General features: G+C 39.1%; 1 long non-coding RNA gene across 2 annotated transcripts in view; it reads right to left on the bottom strand.

Annotated features, from left to right (window-relative positions):
- The window catches only part of LOC141573222 (uncharacterized), a 64784-nt gene extending 54448 nt beyond the window's left edge, over positions 1–10336 (bottom strand). Inside the window, exon 1 of one of the 2 annotated variants that reach the window (XR_012498929.2) lies at positions 10091–10336. This is a non-coding gene — a long non-coding RNA (uncharacterized LOC141573222). The remainder of the gene's footprint in view (positions 1–10090) is intronic. The other variant, XR_016021021.1, reaches the window with a different exon arrangement.
- Positions 10337–17701: the final 7365 nt, after the last annotated feature.

The following is a 17701-nucleotide window of genomic DNA, read 5'->3' as shown; positions in this document are numbered from 1 at the left end:
TTAGCTCTTATACAGGCAACATGTGAAATGGCTGATGACACCACTGAAAAGGCAACATGTGACGTGTACTGTTACACACTGAAAGATTGTTTGTAATAGGAAACAATTAGAAAAAGTATCAAGCATTCATCCAAAAACTTTGTTGTACAAAATACGTTTGTACAAAACTAAATGATACAAATCTCAATTGAGGAACGTTTTACAAAATATCTGACCACTGCTCCTCAAAACTGTGAAGGTCAACAAAACCGAGGAAAGTCTAAGAAACGGTCACAGCCAAGAGGAGTCTAAGGAGACACGATGACTAAATGTAATATGATCTCCAGGAACAGAAAACTGTGAAACTAAAGAAATCTGGACAAAGTATAGATTTTCATTAATAATAACATATTAATATTGGTTCAATAATTGTAACAAGTATAACATGCTAAAGTAGAGTGTTAATAATAGGGGAAAACAGGTATATACTAGGAATTGTCTGTATTACGCATCTTCCCCATTTTTCGTAAATATAAAACTGTTCTTAAGAAATAAAAGTTTTTGCAACAACATGGATGGACCTAGAGGGTATTATGCTAAGTGAAATAAGACTGAGAAAAACAAATACCATATGATCTCACTTATATGTGGGATCTAAATAACAGAATAAACAAACAAATAAAACAGAAATATACTCATAGATACAGAGAACAAACCGATGGATTGATAGAAGGAAGGGGGGATAGTGTGAGAAAGGTGGAGGGATAAGGAAGTACAAATTGGTAGTTACAAAACAGTCATGGGATATGAAATACAGTGTGGAAATATAGCCAATAATTTTGCAAAAACTACGTATAGTGTCAGACGGGTACTAGACTTATCGGGGGGATCACTTCATAAATTATATAAATGCCTAACTATTATGCTGTACACCTGAAACTAATAGAAAATAATATTGAATTTCCACTATTATATATATATATATATATATATATATATATATATATATATAGTCATGGAATGTACAGTATAGGCAATATAGTCAATAGTATTGTAATAGCTACGTACGGTGCCAGGTGGGTACTAGGGGTTATAACTTTGTGAGGTGTGTAAATATCTAATCACTATGTTTTGTACACCTGAAACTAGTAATAAAAAAATTTCAAAAGTTATGAATGAAAATAAATGATAGCACAGCCATATAAAGAAATAATTCTGTGCAATGCTCAAGAAAGAATAAGGAAGACCTCTTTCTGAACTGATAAGGAAAGAGTTGCAAGGCTGTGAAAAGAGCAGTCATACAAGAACGTGTGTTTGCCTGAAGAGACCTGCACGCATGACAAGTACCTAATTACAGTGGTCATCTGTCAGGGGGAGAGTGGGAAAAAGTAATGGAGAACATGGTGGGAAGAAAAAAATACACACACAAACACACACATACTATATGAACTATTTAAAAGGGATGCCTATTTAACTAATTTTGTTAACTCATGCCTATAGGAGCCTCTATAAATAAGGAATGAAATGGACCCCTGGGTAAAATGTGCTTGTTGAAAAACAACCCCCTCCCTTAAATAATGAATGTTTCTACCCCCTGCATCTCTATGGATTCATTTACAAAATAAGTACAAAATGAAAAGCCAACTGATTTAAGCTTGCCAAGCTTGTATGATCAAAAGCTCCTCAATGACCTGGCCTGAAAGATCACGCTACCCTTCCATGGTATCCTGTTTCTTTTTCTGTAGAGTGGGTAGGCCTATATAAAATTTTCTGTTTTGAAAAACTCTTACTATTGATTGAAAGAGAGATACCTTATGGCTAGGGGTTAAAAGAGAGGTGAGTGCAAAATGACAGATCCATAAAAACCTGAAATGAAGAACAACCTATGAATGTTTAGTGCTTGCAAATGAGATGAACGAAGTAAAGGTTTGTTCTACCTCTAGTAAGATATGCCTTCACTGAACATTTCAATGGTGGGTACATAAGAGGGATAGAATAATTTGAAATTGGAACTTACTCATTTAAAAAAAAAAAGAAAAAACCTTAGTGAGGGGCAGCCAGTTAGCTCAGTGGGTTAGACCTTGGTGCTAATAACACCAAGGTTGCCGGTTGGATCCCCACATGGGCCACAGTGAGCTGCGCCCTCCTTAAAATAAATAAATAAATAAATAAATAAATAAATAAATAAATAAATAAATAAAACTAGCAATTTGAAGGGATTCATTTTGCCTTTGTTTGAAGGAACTGTTACAAACACGATTCCGATGGAAAAGCATTTCATCACGAGCTTCACAATGACATTATCTTCAAATCAGATCAACCTCCTAGCGCTTGAGGCAGCAAGGTCAAAGCACGTGTTGAAGCCAATCTGCCACGTGTCTAATATTTTAAAGTTATAAATCAAGCTAACAAACTGCTCCACAAGCATTTCAATCCTCTGACCTTGACCTACTCCTAACAACCTGCAAGATTAGGTTTGAATTTAGATTACCCAGACTCTTCAGAGAGCCGTAACAGTAAATAGCAGGAAGGACGACAGAGGCGGGGAAAGGGTCATGGAAGTCGCTTGCACCACGTGAGCTGGGAACTCCTCTATCCAGGTCACGGCAATGACGCAGAGGGTACGCAGGCTGTGAGTGGGCCTGTCCTCTTGGCAACACAGACGCCTCAGCCATGGGCAGGGGTAGGACCCAAGGAAGGCACGACCAGCAGGACCCTCCGAAGTTTCCCTTCTTATCTTGTCTAAGTGTGAAACTGCTTCCTCTGCTTCTGGTGATCACCATCAGAAGAGCTTCTGCGTCCTTCGGAATGACACTTCCTAGCAGAGACTTTTTAAATGATGAAGTGAATTAGCAAATAGAAGAAGATCAAAAGATGTGTGATTTGTCTTGGGCAGCATGCAAACACTGGGGTTTTCTGCAATTTAAGGCCATATAGAAAATAAAGTGAAATTGGTTGCTTTTTGCTGTTTTTTTCTGTGCTTTTTTACACAGTGTGTGATTCAACAGATAATCTCTAGGGAGGAAGAATAATGGTAGGGAGAATGGATAAGACTTTTACTCTTCAGTTGGTACTATTCTTAACTGTTGCGTTTTTCTTTTGATCATATAGATATATTGCATTTGCATTAAAACAACAAAATAGTAAAGATCTTCTCTTAGTCCCTTCTAATAGTCCCTTAAGCAAAGACAGAAGTTTAAATGTTGAATTGAATTATCAGGCATAGGTCTTTTGGTCCCCAGATGAAGTATTGCCAACACAACATATTAGGTAATGTGATAAATACAGAAACTCTATTTTTTCTTAATGGCAACATTCACATTGGAAGCAAGCTGTCAGTAGCAAACAGCTTTGCTAGAGTTGCCTGGTTTAGCAGATGTCTTTGTTAGGAATGCGACAATTATCACCATTATTTATTTCGCTGAATATCAAGTGGTACAGAGGGAAGCCAAGTCCTCTTCAATAGCGCACGTGGTAAGTTACATCATGCTCTCTTCTCACATGTCGTCCTCTTTGTTATTTGCTCTTGAAATTATCATAAAAAGATATATCTGACTTAAAACTGAATGCAGGTCAAAGTTGATATCAACTGTCAAGCAAAACTATGTAGATTACATAGGAAAAAGGAAAGTGTTTTTTCCAGCTACTTGACTTGTATATAATACCAGTTCACATCTACTACCGAGCACTTAGTCTGTACCAGATAATGAGTAAGCACTTTACACACATTCCCTCTTTTAATTGTAATCAGAAACTCCCAGGGTATTTGCATATATTCTGTCACTTGTCCTGTGCTTTTCTCCTAACATGTTATTATTTGTTATATTAGCCACTTGCTTTGATATGGTGAATATCATGAATTTTTGTCCACTGAATAATTCCTACTATAGAAGCTCTATTATGAATAGAAAATTTATATTGCAACAAAAAACAAATCATTAAGGAAAACAACATAAAATTCTTGCTCCCCACATTAAGCTAAGTTTTATTCTTAATTCTATCAATTAAATCAAGGCAAGTCTTGATACAGAATTCAATTCAATAAACAATAAAGCAACTTCTATGAGAATGCTTTACATTCACTGGGTTGGCTACAAAAATGAATTAGACTTTGTCCTTCTCTTCTAAGTGTATAGTCTGATGGAGAAAAGAAACAAATGATGTCAAGACAGAGTGTGGTCGATTCTGTGTTCCAGACATCAACCAAGTATTTAATTATGTGGGAAAGCTCTTGTTCTGACCTTGGTGATAGGGAGAGAGCATTTTGAAGAATGATTTGAATTGGGCTTTGAAGACCAGTTAAACTTGCAAAAGCTGATCTGGAAGGAAGGCCACCTGACCGAGGCAGTAGTTAAGAAAAGGCAACTGAGCACAGGGATTGTTTGGGAGGGCTAGTCATAGACCAGCCTGTGAGAGATAAGTGGGAGATAAGACGAGAAGGATGGATTTGCACCAAATCATGGAGGGTTTTGACTGTAGAAGGCATTGGGTGGAAATAGAAAGTTTTGGAGCTTGAAGTGACATGCCCAGATCTGAACCTTTAGAAGATGACTCCAGCAGCAATATTGAGAAAAACCAACATTTGTTATTGGTGGGAAAGAACTAAATGCAAAAGCACTATGTGACTAGCAAAGTTGATTTGCTATTATTCCACTAAATGGAGGAAAAAGAAAGTAAAAACAGATAGGTAGTGGTCAAAGGACACTTTCCCAGTTTGAGAGTGTCAGGTGTGGAGATGCCGGTGGACGATGGTAAAGACTAAGGTGTGGTAACTCCCAGGAGTATCTGAGGCAGAACAAGACGGAGTCACAGAGAACAAGGGAAGGAACTGGTAGGCCAGAGAGTTAAAAAGATTATCGACATAGATTTTGAATCCCAAACAAGAATATACTGGTTATAGCTGAGACTTTTTTTATATGACAAAATTCCCATTAATGTGGTATTAAAACATAGGAGTAGCTAGAAAGATACTTGGAAGGAAGACACTCAGCTTTGTTCATTCAACAAATACCTATTGAGCCACGTGCTTAATGTGACACTGTGCTCAATAATAAGCATGATATGGTAGATTCTTCTCAAATAATAGTTTAATTAATACTAACATGTTACTTCCCAGGGTCAGAAGGTACAACTTAGCACCTGAGAACCTTGTACTAAAAGTAGAAACTACACACTGGTTACTTGGAAGGAAAACAATTATAGGAAAGTTAAACCCAGTAACATCACCTTCTACTTAAATAAATGGTTGAACCCAGTAAATAATAGTAATTCCCAAGAAATTGCTTGTTTTCAGCGTGAAACTACTAATCACTCCCTAATGCTTTGCCCTAGAATATAAACTTTCACACGCGGAGACTCTTTCTACAGCCAAGGAACCCAGACCGACAGCGTGTCTCAAGACTCCCTCTAGGCTGTCACAACACTAGCTTGGTGGTGGCAAATCTGGAGCCACTGAATGCAAGGACCACAGCAAATGGGGCTCACTGGTCCTTTGTACCCCAGATGGAGACACAGTCACAGTTTTCTCAAGTTCTAAAAAATAAATAAGCTGTTTTTCTAGAGACAAGTACAGTGACTCCATTATATATACTCATCAGGAGATTGGACAGAGCTTGGGATGTGGTAATCCAACTCAAAGAGGAATTGTTAGTTCGATGTGGAAAAATATATGCAAATGGACTCTAGGAGTACATGCTATCTCTAAATCTCCCCAAAGAATGCTGATCTAGTCCTAAAGCATGTATTTACAACTTTAACTTTTAAAGTAAATTCAGAAGCCCTATTTTGTGTCACATAGGTTGGCCCAATATAGACAAAATGTTGATTATTGTTGAAGCTATGTAATGGATATGAGGACTTAGGATACTCTTCTCCCTAGGGTGTATATGTTTGAAATTTTCCATAATAAAAAGTAGAAAGGGGAAAAAAAGGAGATGGTTGTGTATAGCTGGGAGTAATGAGAACAACTTTCTTGCTTTTCTCTTTCCTGGTGACATACACAGTAATCTTTAAGGTGTTAAACCTAGCTCCCTTTTCTCCAGAACAAATTAGAACGTACTCACACTAATATCTGGGTGGTGTAACATCATTATTATTCCACCTATTCCTAATACCACATAAAACTCTTATAAGTGCTGTCATTTCATTTACGTCCATGGAACTTCTGTGATCACAGGCATTCTCCCAAATAGTTTTCCCCATACCCAAAATCATCTTAAAAGAAAACAGGTTTTAATCATGGTGAACCAATCTTTAGTAACAACTAGTATGCGCCATTATTTTAATGGTAATTTAAAATTCCATGGTTAAACAGCTTTGTAAGAAAAACAAAACAACAACAACAAAAAACACCCAACAGAAAGCCTTCATTTACACAGTAGACATCTATTAAGCACCCATGGCTGCCAAGTGGATGCACTGGACTTGGTTGCAAAGCATGCTGGGAAGTTCTGCGAGGGAAGAGTGGGTGAAGACTAGTGCTCTGGCCCTTGCAGTGAGGGAAGGGGAGCTTTTAAAAGTGCAGGTCCTCAGGCTCTGCACACAGAGCAGTTTAGGTCTGGGGTGCGGGTCACAGGAAGGATTGAGAACCATTGGTCTAAATCACCAAGTCTCGGGGGGACCAGAGCAGACTCTGGTCTGACTGAAGCTGGCCCGCCATCCATGGAGTGTAGTTGGTGGGTGGAAGGCAGGCAGGATACGTGTTTGAAGCTGCATCCTGATGGCGGAAAGGATATGAAAACAGGGCCCAAGAGAAAGGATTCAGCACGATTTGGGCAAGCAGTCAGGACTCAGAGCTGACTGGGCTTAGGTTCAAGGCTGGGCTTTGGTCCTGGTGGAGTTCTCAGCAAGGACCTAGAAAGGATTGATTGTACTATATTGGGTCCTTTCTGTGTCACAAGCACTGTGCAAGGCCCTTTACTTACATAATCTCATTCCATCCTCTGACAGCCCCATGAGATGGAGTGATTTGCCCTCGGTCAGATGGCCAGTACGAGGATGAGTTGTATTTGAACCTAACTCTGTTCTGACTTCAAAACATGTACTCTTTTTGCCCCTCCATGGTACCTACAGGGAATGGGGCAAAGCCTTGTCAGGCTCACCCAGAGGTGACAGCTAGGAAGGCCATTTGACTGGACGAGTAAGGGCCTCTGCTCTCATGAGGCATCAGGCAGCTATTTTCACACACTTACTAGTGGGTAAAAAAACAAACAAACAGAAAACAACTCCCAGTGACTTCAACTGACAGGGTTCCCATTCCCAGCATTATGCCCCAGTGAAATTGGCAACACAGTGAAATTGGCAACTTTGTCTTTGTGCCCCCAGCCTCCCAATCCTGCCTGTTTCTTCCCCAATCCCTGAGGAGGGGCCTCCTGTCATGCTCCTCACCACGATTCACACCTAGTAATACATATCTGATGACAGAGGAAATCACTGCACTTTGAGGGCCTACAGCTTTTGAACAAAGAACAAGGGCTTAGAGGAATGAAACTGCTATCAGAGGCAGGAACTAGGAAGGATTTGGAAGATGCGCTGAATTCCCTGAAATCACACTTGCAGACAGGCTGTGGCACATTCAACAGATCCTATTGCTATCTAAAGAGAAATGATACAATTTCAGGAGACAGGATGATCAAGAGTCCTGTTGGAGACTCTCTCCAAGTCCTTCCCACACCACTGTAGCAGCCTAGCTGTACAAAGTCCTCATTTTCTCAGGGAACAATACGTATGTGTGTGCTTCTCACAGAACGGTAACCGGAGGGCACGATCCGTTAAAGCGTCTTTCTTTTGATAACTGGAGTTATAGACCCAGACACTGCTGTATTAGTATTCCAAATGGCAGTACTGCCCTCCCCTACAATAAACAAAGTAAACAAGAGTTGCTCTCCTGGTTCTCCCTTCTCCCCAGCCCCAATCATTGTTCAATGAGAGCTCAAGATCATGGAAGTTTCCTCTACTTATCGAAATCACTCGTAAGGTCAAAATCATTCAGGCAAATACTTCTGATTAGTGGCTATGAGATATGTATAGGCAGGTAGGTAGACAGGTAGACTTAGATTTAGGTTTAGACTTAGATTTAGAGGTGGTAGTTTATTTGCTGAGAGAATACAGTCATGACCTGTAAATGTGACTCGAAGATGATGTCAAGCTGGATGACAATTTTCTGTATCCTGTATACATAACAGAAGAACATAATTTTACAAGGCAGCATGATAAAGTAGACCAAAGAATTAGCTTTGTTGCTTATTAACTGGGAAACTTTTGCAAATTACTTCTCTGAGCCTTGCTTTTGCCATGATAAAATAAAAAGAGTAAAACTTGACTGGACATATTTTTGTGAAGATTGGGTATAATATATGTGAAATGCCTAATTAATGCCTGGGACATAGGGGCTCAAAAATATTTGTTGAATGAGTAAGTAGTAGATGCTCAATAAAGGTAGATTTTATTATTTATTACAGTGTTTGTTAATTTTATAGCTCTAAACCTGTCTACCCCATGTTCCTCAGGGAATAATTTAAAAACTAATGGTTTCATTTTTAATGATTAAACCAAACATATCTGTTGAAAAAATTCAAATGACCTAAGTATACAATTAAAAAGTGAAAGGCCCTACTGAAAAACCCATACCTTAGACGTTACCACTGTTAACAGTTTGAGATTTGTCCTTGCAGGTGTCTTTCTAGGCCTATACAAATATGTAATTTCTAAACACGAATTTGTACTATACACAGTGCTCTGTAACTTGAGCTATTGACATAACGTCTTGGACATCTGTCAGGCCTACTATTCTATTTGTATGGTTAGACGGTAATTTACAATACAAATTTCCTATTAATGGACAATTAGGCTACTTATTGTTTTTTGCTGTTTCAACCAGTGGTGCAACGAACATCCTTATGTAAATATTGTTTTGGCATATATGCTAGTTATTTTTCTAGGATAAATTTCTAGACGAGGAATAGCCAAGTCACAGAGTACACGTTAACTAGACTCTGCCAACTTGCAGGGACAGTGTTATGGGCTGAATTGTATCCCCTCAAAATTCGTATCGAAGCCCTAACCCCCAGTACCTCAGAATGTGACTGTATTTGGAGATAGGGCCTTTAAATGGGGTGATTAAGTTAAAATGAGGCCATTAGGTTGGGCCCTCATCTAATGTGACTGGTGTGCTTATACAATTTGGACACACCGAGAGTCACCAGGGTTGAGCATGTAGAGAGACCACGTGAGGACACGGTGAGAAGGCAGACCATCTGCAAGGACAGAGATCTCAGGAGAAGCCAAACCAGCTGACACCTTGATCTTGGACTTTTAGCCGCAGAACCATGAGGAAAGAAATTTCTGTTGTTTAAGCCACCCAGGCTGTAGCATTTTGTTAGGGCAGCCCTAGCAAATTAATACTGAGGGGTTATTCTCAGTCTTGGCGGCCCTTCTCCTCTGAGGTGAGGTCCATGTGGTGTAAGTAAGCTGTTCTAGTTACTTGCTCCCTACTTACTTGATCTCATGCTCTCTCTGTCTCTTTCTTCATGGTCCTTACCTTCCTTAATCATTGAAGTTTATTTAATAAGGGTTGTTTATTGTGACCATTGGGGAATTTGAAGGATCTTTGGATGTTTATGAACAATTTGTTTTTTGATGTATCTCATTCTGGCATGGCATTCAGATAATGGGTAGAAGTTACTAAGGTGTTTTCCCATTGAAATATCCTGTTTTTATCATATGAACAATGAAATAATGAGAAAAAATAATCTTTCCCATATACCTTCTCTCACATTTCTTTCACTGACTGACGGGAGTAATAGCTCACCTCTGTAGATTATTTTAAATTTATTAGATAAACCTTAGGTTTATTAAATTAAGACAATTAAATTACCCTAGATCAACCTAGGGCTAGCTCGAGTTAAAGCTCCCCTTGAAGCTGTTCTAACACATTTTCTCTCCTGATCACCCCTTGTCCCTCAGCCTTCTTTATATCTGATACATGTGCTTCTGCAAGAAAGAGGTAGGAAGGAAATGCAAAATTAGAGGGTGTACCTTCTGCTCCACTGCCATCCTCAGTAACCCGCACATATTTGACATTCTTTCGATTTCCTGAAGAAGAATGACTCACCCAGAATGACAGAGCCACAGTAGCTGGAATAACTGGTCTCAAGGTCTTCTAGTATTTCTTTTTTCCTTCAGCAATTCCTTTTACTTGTAAAGTGAAAGATTGCTCTGCTGGAGACTGCTGCGTGTTGATGACAGAAGGAAGGGAAAAGGGAGCTATCAGCCAGTGATTGAAAGGAGGGTTTTACTTTTGGAATCTCTTCCTTCTCTTTGTTTTCTTTCCAGAGTCACTGATTGCGTGAGCACTGCAGATCTGGGAAGGCTTGTGCTTATTCTTCCCTAGCAGGTTAGTATCTCATGGGAAGCTCAGTCAGGCCTGCCTCTTATCTAGAACTGATCAGGATGGAGGGAGAAGAGTAGGAAGCAGCTGGGCTGAAACAGGAGAAGTAAAGGTGGATCTGCTCTCTTCCCCCAACCTTGCCAATGGCAGTATCAACTGGGCCTTTCATTTGACTGTCAAGGTGATGCCAACCTTCACCCCCAAACAAACACAGAAGTCTCAAAAAAAAAAAAAAAAAAAAAAGAAAAAAGAAAGAAATCTCTGCCCTTTGATATCTGGGGAAATAGTTTTTTTCCTGACTGTTTTCTCAGTGTGTTTGGATATGTGTGTGCAATGGAAGCTGGGGATAAATTAAGGAACAAATACAAATGTAATAATCTCTTCCTATTGCCAATATTCAAATTCCTTTTTTTTTTTTTTTTTTGCCCTTTCTTGGTGTCCCTTTTTTCTTTTACTCTATTCAGTTTCTTAAGCAACATATGAACCCAAAAAGTACATGCAATTATTCCCCAAAAAATATCTCGGTGCCCACGATGGGCAAGGCATTATGTTAGGTTTGAAGATGAAAAGATAGCTAAGACAGACCTTGAAGACTACCTTCAAGGTCTGTAGTCTCATGGCAAAGGTAACTCATGGTCATGCTAGCTCACAAATTTGCAAAAACAGCTAAATTTCCCAAGAGAAAACATTTTGTCTAGTGCTCACTGACAGCATCTAAATGTCTCCGACATTTTGCTCACACCAAAAACATATTTTGAAACAATAAGCATTGAATGAACACTTTTATCAGAAACAAGGATTTCAGAAGAGCTTGCTCACTTGTGTGTCATCAATCGTAAGAGGGAAGAGTTACATCCAGACCATATGTGAACTATAGGGCTATAAAGTAATACAGTATCATCTGCAATACATCTGCTTCATTTAAACTCAAATTTGAACATTTGTAGTTTCAACAGTTGATATTGTGGCCTTATACATTACATGAAAAAATAACATTTGAGGAAGATTTTGAATTTGGTAGGTAGCTGATTTAGAGTTATAAGGTCTCTTCCAACTCTTAAGATATTAGATTCTGTTAGAACACAAATGTAGCCTTTTGGAATAAGAACTCCAGGAGGAAATATCTATAGTTCAACGCTTGTGTTTAATGCTGTATTCCTACCATTTTGGATGATAAAGATGGCCATTATTTTGGTTTCACAAAATCTGTTTATTTATAGTGGTTGGTTGGCAAGCTGTTATCATTTACTGCCAATTTTTTTTTAGGAGCAAATCAAGTGAAAAAACTTTGTCAACTAAAAACCATAAATAAATCTCAACCACGATTCCTTCCGTGAAATGGATCACATCATGACTAACAATTAACATACACTATTATATGCTTTTATTTTTAATCAGATGCTTAAGTATCTCCCTAAAATTGAATCCAATCACTGTCAAATGATCAGAGAGATACAGTATAAGAAAGAGCCGGTTAAGTTGTTAGGGGCCTCACAAAGCAAGGGAGTAATGATATACTAGTTAAAACCTATCACTAAGCATTTGCCCTCCACCAATCAGTCTCCGTGGTCATCCAGTGCAATTGCTTCACATAAAGCGAGAGCCTTCGTCTGGCACAGGCATTTGCTTCCTCTCGGAACTTCCTGTTTTCCTAGATATGTGGTTCGCTGAGGTGTGCCTTCAGGAAAGTCACTCACTCAGAGGTCTGCTAGGAAGAATGTTTGGAGAGGGTAGGTTCCAACTACGTGCTGAAACGCTAGCCTTGTTCTAACCTAACGCACATCATCTATGTCAACTTCCTAGTTCAATTCGATTCACTTACTAGCCTCTTATATAGCAGGAGGCATTCAATCATTGCCAAAATCAATATATTAAGTCTGTTTGTTGAAAGCAGCTGGTTTCCCATAGAACCATGTGTCCCTATTCCCTATTTCAGTCACTGATACAAAATGCCAAAGGGAGTTGGCAACAATGGCCCTTTCCACTTATAATAGATTTTATGTACTTTGGATTTTCCTCCAGTATTGTGCTCAGCGGTATTTTCACTGTGTAATCAGATTGGAGAGCTCCACAACAAGGTGCTGACGGGCAAGAAAACCTCAAGGTAAATGGCTTCCTCTCGTCCCTCAATCACAGCGGCAACTGTGCTCAGTCTGTTAGCAGGGACAGCGAGTCCTCAGAGCAAGCGGGGCTCGCCTCTGCGTTAGAACCAAGTTTCCAGGACAGCCTTGGAATTTGAAAACTCCTCGAGCCTCCAGTGATAAGTTGAGATAAATCAGGCCTCCTGGGGCAGTCAGGATTCAGACATCCTATTTCTGCTCCGCTTTCTCCCCCACTCCCTCCTTGGCTGGTGGGAAAAATAAAAATCCCTCCTTCTAAGGTAAAGAATTTAAGAATGGGAATTGTTACTTAAATAGCTATTTTGCTGTTTGTTTAAATGTCTGGTCTTCAGGTTGCACGGGTCTCTCATTTTCTTTGGTTTTCTTATTACTGCTATCTATGTCTTTTGGCTTCTTTTCCTCTGTGGGGTGAAGTTTGATCTTTCCAAAGGAAGAAGAAGTAGAAGGTTTTATTTTTTCTAATTCTTGTTCATTAGTTGTATAACCTTGCAAATGTACTGTAGATTCTTAATCTATAAAGGGACATGTCAATATTTGTTCCCTTTCATTTGCAGAATGGTAACACTGTCAATTATTTTAGTTAGATTCTTTGATCTCAATAGAACTTTGATTACTATGCTATTTAATTCTGAATTTAACACTGGAATGCACTATTCATTTTCAAATATTTAAAAGTTAAATACAAAAATATTTAAATCATACTTACCTCGATTCCCTGTGTTTGTCTTTCATAACACTTAAAAGAGATTTCGTGGATGGCAGACTATTTCTCATGAGGAATATCTTGAATTATGTTTCATATTCTAAATCTGATGTGAACAAAATGTACTCCCATATTCATTCATATAAAACTAGTTTCAGCCTTTGAATAAGTTGTATCACCTTCCATTTTCACAAGGAAAAAAGTTTTAGTTAATGGCTCTTTATTTTCCACATCATTTCTCAATCCTCTCCTACTATCTGTCCTTCAAAGAGGGAACAAAAAGCACTCAAGGGCTTTTTGTATATTTGGATATTACTGTTAACAGGGAAATATTAGATTGCCTAACCCACTTCATAAAATACACACTTGAAATCTCAAGCTCCTCCCCTATCACCCAACCTATGCCTGCTAAATTTTGGCATTGTAGAAAACAGGACAGACTTGTTCTATGAGAAGTGCCATCTCACTTATACTGTCACTTCTGAGTTGGCTGGCCCTCAAGGAAAACCTTCATATAGACTTAATACCATCCACAGGTCCTTCTGCTTGCACTAAGGGTAAAAATACTTGAAAATTGTAAAAACCATCCTACCTTTTCACTAGACCAAATGTCTAGCAAATAATAATAGAATTCAGGACAACAGAGAAACAAATCTCTTCACCTGAGTTCTTATCTACTACAAAAGCATGAGGTCTTTGAAACTTGTCTCAGGCTTCTACAAATTCTGAGGCCTTGAATACATCACTTCACTTCTCTGAACATTGGTTTTCTCAAAAGATGAGGGTAATATCTATTTTACAAAATTATATGGATTAGATTAGATGGATAGGAAATGGCTGGCTATAAAAATTCACATCTTCAAGTCAACTATCAGATTATAATAGGTAATCCTGGTTCTACTACCAAAGCTAGAACGTTGGTCCATACTTATCATAGACAATTACCAAACAACACTATTTGTATAATACACCATAGTTTACAAACCACCTTCACCTAAAGAATACTTTCACTTATGCATAGTCAGATATTAAGCCTAGTATTTTTTTTGCCTATTCAGATGTTAATTTGGGCATTTTGGGGGAAGCTTTGATTAAGAAACATTAAGCAGCTGCATGCCAGGGTTTTAGCAAAGTGACATCATTAATTATTTAACACATCTACATTGAACATACATATAATATGTGCTAGTGCAGCAATTCTCAAATATTTGGACTCACGGCGCTTTTACATTCTTACAAATTATTGAGGACTTCAAAGAGTTTTTGTTTATGTGGAATATATCTATTGATACTTACTAGAAATTAAAGCTGACAAAGTAAAAAAAAAATTTATTCATTAAAAAATAACAATAAATCCGTTACTTGTCAACAAATATTTTTATGAAAAATAACCATATCTTCCAAAACCAAAAGAAATTAGCTTCTTCTGAAGAGTGCCACTGTTTTACATTTTTGCAAGTCCCTTTAATGTATGGCTGAATATAAGACAGCTGAATTATTTATGGGTTTTTTTTGCATTCAATCTGTTGCAATTATCACACTTCATGTAGTCTCTGGAAAACTCCACTATGTGAGAGAATGAAAATGAAAAAGATTATAACAGTCTTAGTGTTAGAATTAAAATAACTTTGACTTCATGGATCCCCTCGCATCTCAGAGATCTCCTCCAAGGGTTCCCCATTCCACACATTAACCACTATGCTAGTGCCTAGTACCCAGTTAGGACTCAAGAAATATTTGCTAAATGAAATCATGAATACCATACCGTGTGCTAGGTGCTGGCTATACACAGGTGAACAAGGCAAGAGTCCCTGCTCTAAGGGAGTTTAGATTCCAAGAAAAGAGACAAGTGTGTGCAAAACTGTGCTATTAGCACCACCATGGGAGTAAATACAAGATACTATGGGTGGGGGTGAGAGAATACCTTGTCCAATCTTGGGAGATCAAGGAAGGCTTTTAGAGAAAATGATGGCTAAGCTGAGTCTTACAAGAAAGCCAGGTAAGGAATATAAGTGTAAAAAGGAGAGCAAAGTGTCCCAAAAGGGGGAACAGCAAGGCTTCCTAGGATTTAGAGAGAGGACAACGCATGGTAGGTAGGCCAGAAAGGAGGAAATGTATCATGTAAGTTTCCTGAGGAAAAGTCTGAAGACTTCAATCCAGGGACCGACATAGTTTAAGCTTAGAAAGGTCACTGGGTGCAATGTGAAGAATGAGTTGGAGTAGAACAGAGCACCAGGCAGAAAGGGTATTGTAGAGAGGCGAGGCATGAGATAATGTTGGCCTGGCTAGAGTAGTGGTAGTGGAGATGAAGAGAAATGAAGAGATTAAAGATATATGAGAAGGAAAAACTGACAGGCCTTTCTGAGGGTCGTAGGAGGTAAGAGAGAGGGAGGGAGGGGCTGAGTGTACAATCCGTATTTCTGGCTTAGGCAACTGGCTTGATGATGATACCATTTAGAGACGGGGAACATAGAAGCAAGTAAAATGAAATGAGTTTAGTTTGGGATACACTGCTTTGAGATGTCTTGGAACATCAGGACATATATTGTGAAGGCAGTCAGGAATGCAGATTTGTAGTAAGAAAAGAGAACGAACTAGAAATTTATATTTAGGAGTCATTCGCATGTAAATGGTCACTGAAGCCATGGAAGTGAATGAGATCACCAAAGGACAGTATAAAAAGTGAGACAGGAATAAACTGACTAGGACACAGCTCTGAGGCACATGGATATTTAAACGACAGACAGAAGATGGAGGTCCTAGAAGTTAAAACACTGTAATATAAAGAAGCCAGAGCTCTAGGAGGACACCTAGGAACGTGTGGTTTCACAAAGCAAGGAATATAAATGCAGCAGGCCATGATCTCTAGCACAAAATGCTGCAGACAGGTCAAGCAAAATAAGAAAAAGGGTGCACTGGATTGAACAAAGAGGTTGTTAGTGACTTTGAGAATTTCAGTGGAGTGGTAGGGACAGAATCCAGAAGCTTATTGAATAAATAATCCACTGAGTGAAGCTCCTGGGAAGACAGGAGGAGGACAGAATCCAGAGGTCAGTCACAAAGAGATAAAACGCAGAGATCGTGTAGAAATCTGTGCCTCAGACGGACCAAGGGGAGACCTGGTCCACTGCAATGTTTGAAAGGATGGATGTGGATGCAGGTAGGCACATGAAGGTGGAGGCAGGAAGTTGTCGGAGTTCCTCTCTGATGGGTTCTATTTTTTGCTGAGAATAAATGGAGCAAATGGAGACTTAGGAAACAGTAGATAATCAAGACACAAAACAAGCTGTTTCCTTAGATTAAATGTCCTTCATTAAAAAAAATTACTTGGAAAAATTTCAAGTATACAAAATAATATAGAAAATAATTACAATTTAACACCCATGTACCCTCCACCTAGCTTTAAGGTTTTGCCACATTACTTTTGGCAGAAAATAAAACATAGATACACGTGAACCCTCACTATTACATTCCCTTTTCTTCCTTTCTGGAAGTAACCACTGTTCTGAATTTGGTATCTATCATTTCCTTATGATTTTCAGTTTGATCTCAGTTTCTTACTTTTAAGCTTTTATTGATTGTATACCATATACATCTTTCTACAACCTGCTTTTTTTCTCTCTCTCAATATTATGTTAAGAAACTCTCAGTTGACACTAGTAGCTTTAGCTCATCAATATCCATTGTTTAATATCAGTGCGTGTCAATTTGTCCAACAATGTAACTTACCCAAATTGTTTCACTAATGTAGCAATACTGCTATGAACACTCTTGTACTGGTTCATAGTAATTTACTTAGATACATATTTATAAATATATATATAAATTACCATGAGCCAGCCTATATATGCATATACCCTTAACATGCAGCTTAGCAGGAAAAATAATACATGTGCATGAATTCGACAACGAAGACGCCATTAGTTTTCAAGAAAGCTACAAAAAGCCCATGGGTTGTTCTGAGCAAAGGGCAGCTGCTTTCATTAGAAAGCATTTGGAGATGGCTCCAATGACCAAGCGACATTACCGCTCCAGTACAAGACCACACAATTTCAGCCCTTGATTACGCTGCAACTGGTACCCAATACTTTCACGTGTGCCCATTCATTTCAACGAGAGTGTCAGCTCGACGACGCCCCAGCCGGGCTCCAGCAAGGCGAGCCAACACGAGTGTGACCGTGGAAAGTCCGCAGTAGAAGCTGCAGTAGCCGACCTCTTGGCTGTGCCAGGCCACCCAAGTGACAGCGCTCAGGGAATGTGGGGGAACCAGGGCCTAATCTCACTTTCTTTCCCGAGTCAAGGAAGTTGAAGAAACGGGGATGAGTGGGGGCACAGACACTTGCCTCGAAGTGTCTCTTCATTTTCACTCACAATGCCGCCAGGTCAGTAGCCAGGAGCTGAGGCGTGGACGCGGCCCCCGCCCTGAGCGCCGCTTCCCAGACTGGCCGCTTCCAGCGGCGCCTCCTCGCCTTACGCCAATTCCGTAAGGAGGCGCCAAGGCCAACCAAGCGG

Source organism: Rhinolophus sinicus, chromosome 4 (genome assembly GCF_057876585.1).
Source record: "Rhinolophus sinicus isolate RSI-liver-muscle chromosome 4, RSI-T2T, whole genome shotgun sequence".
Classification (NCBI taxonomy): domain Eukaryota; kingdom Metazoa; phylum Chordata; class Mammalia; order Chiroptera; family Rhinolophidae; genus Rhinolophus; species Rhinolophus sinicus.
Note: the sequence above shows the minus strand (reverse complement) of the source record. Positions and strands in the feature narration are given on the sequence as shown.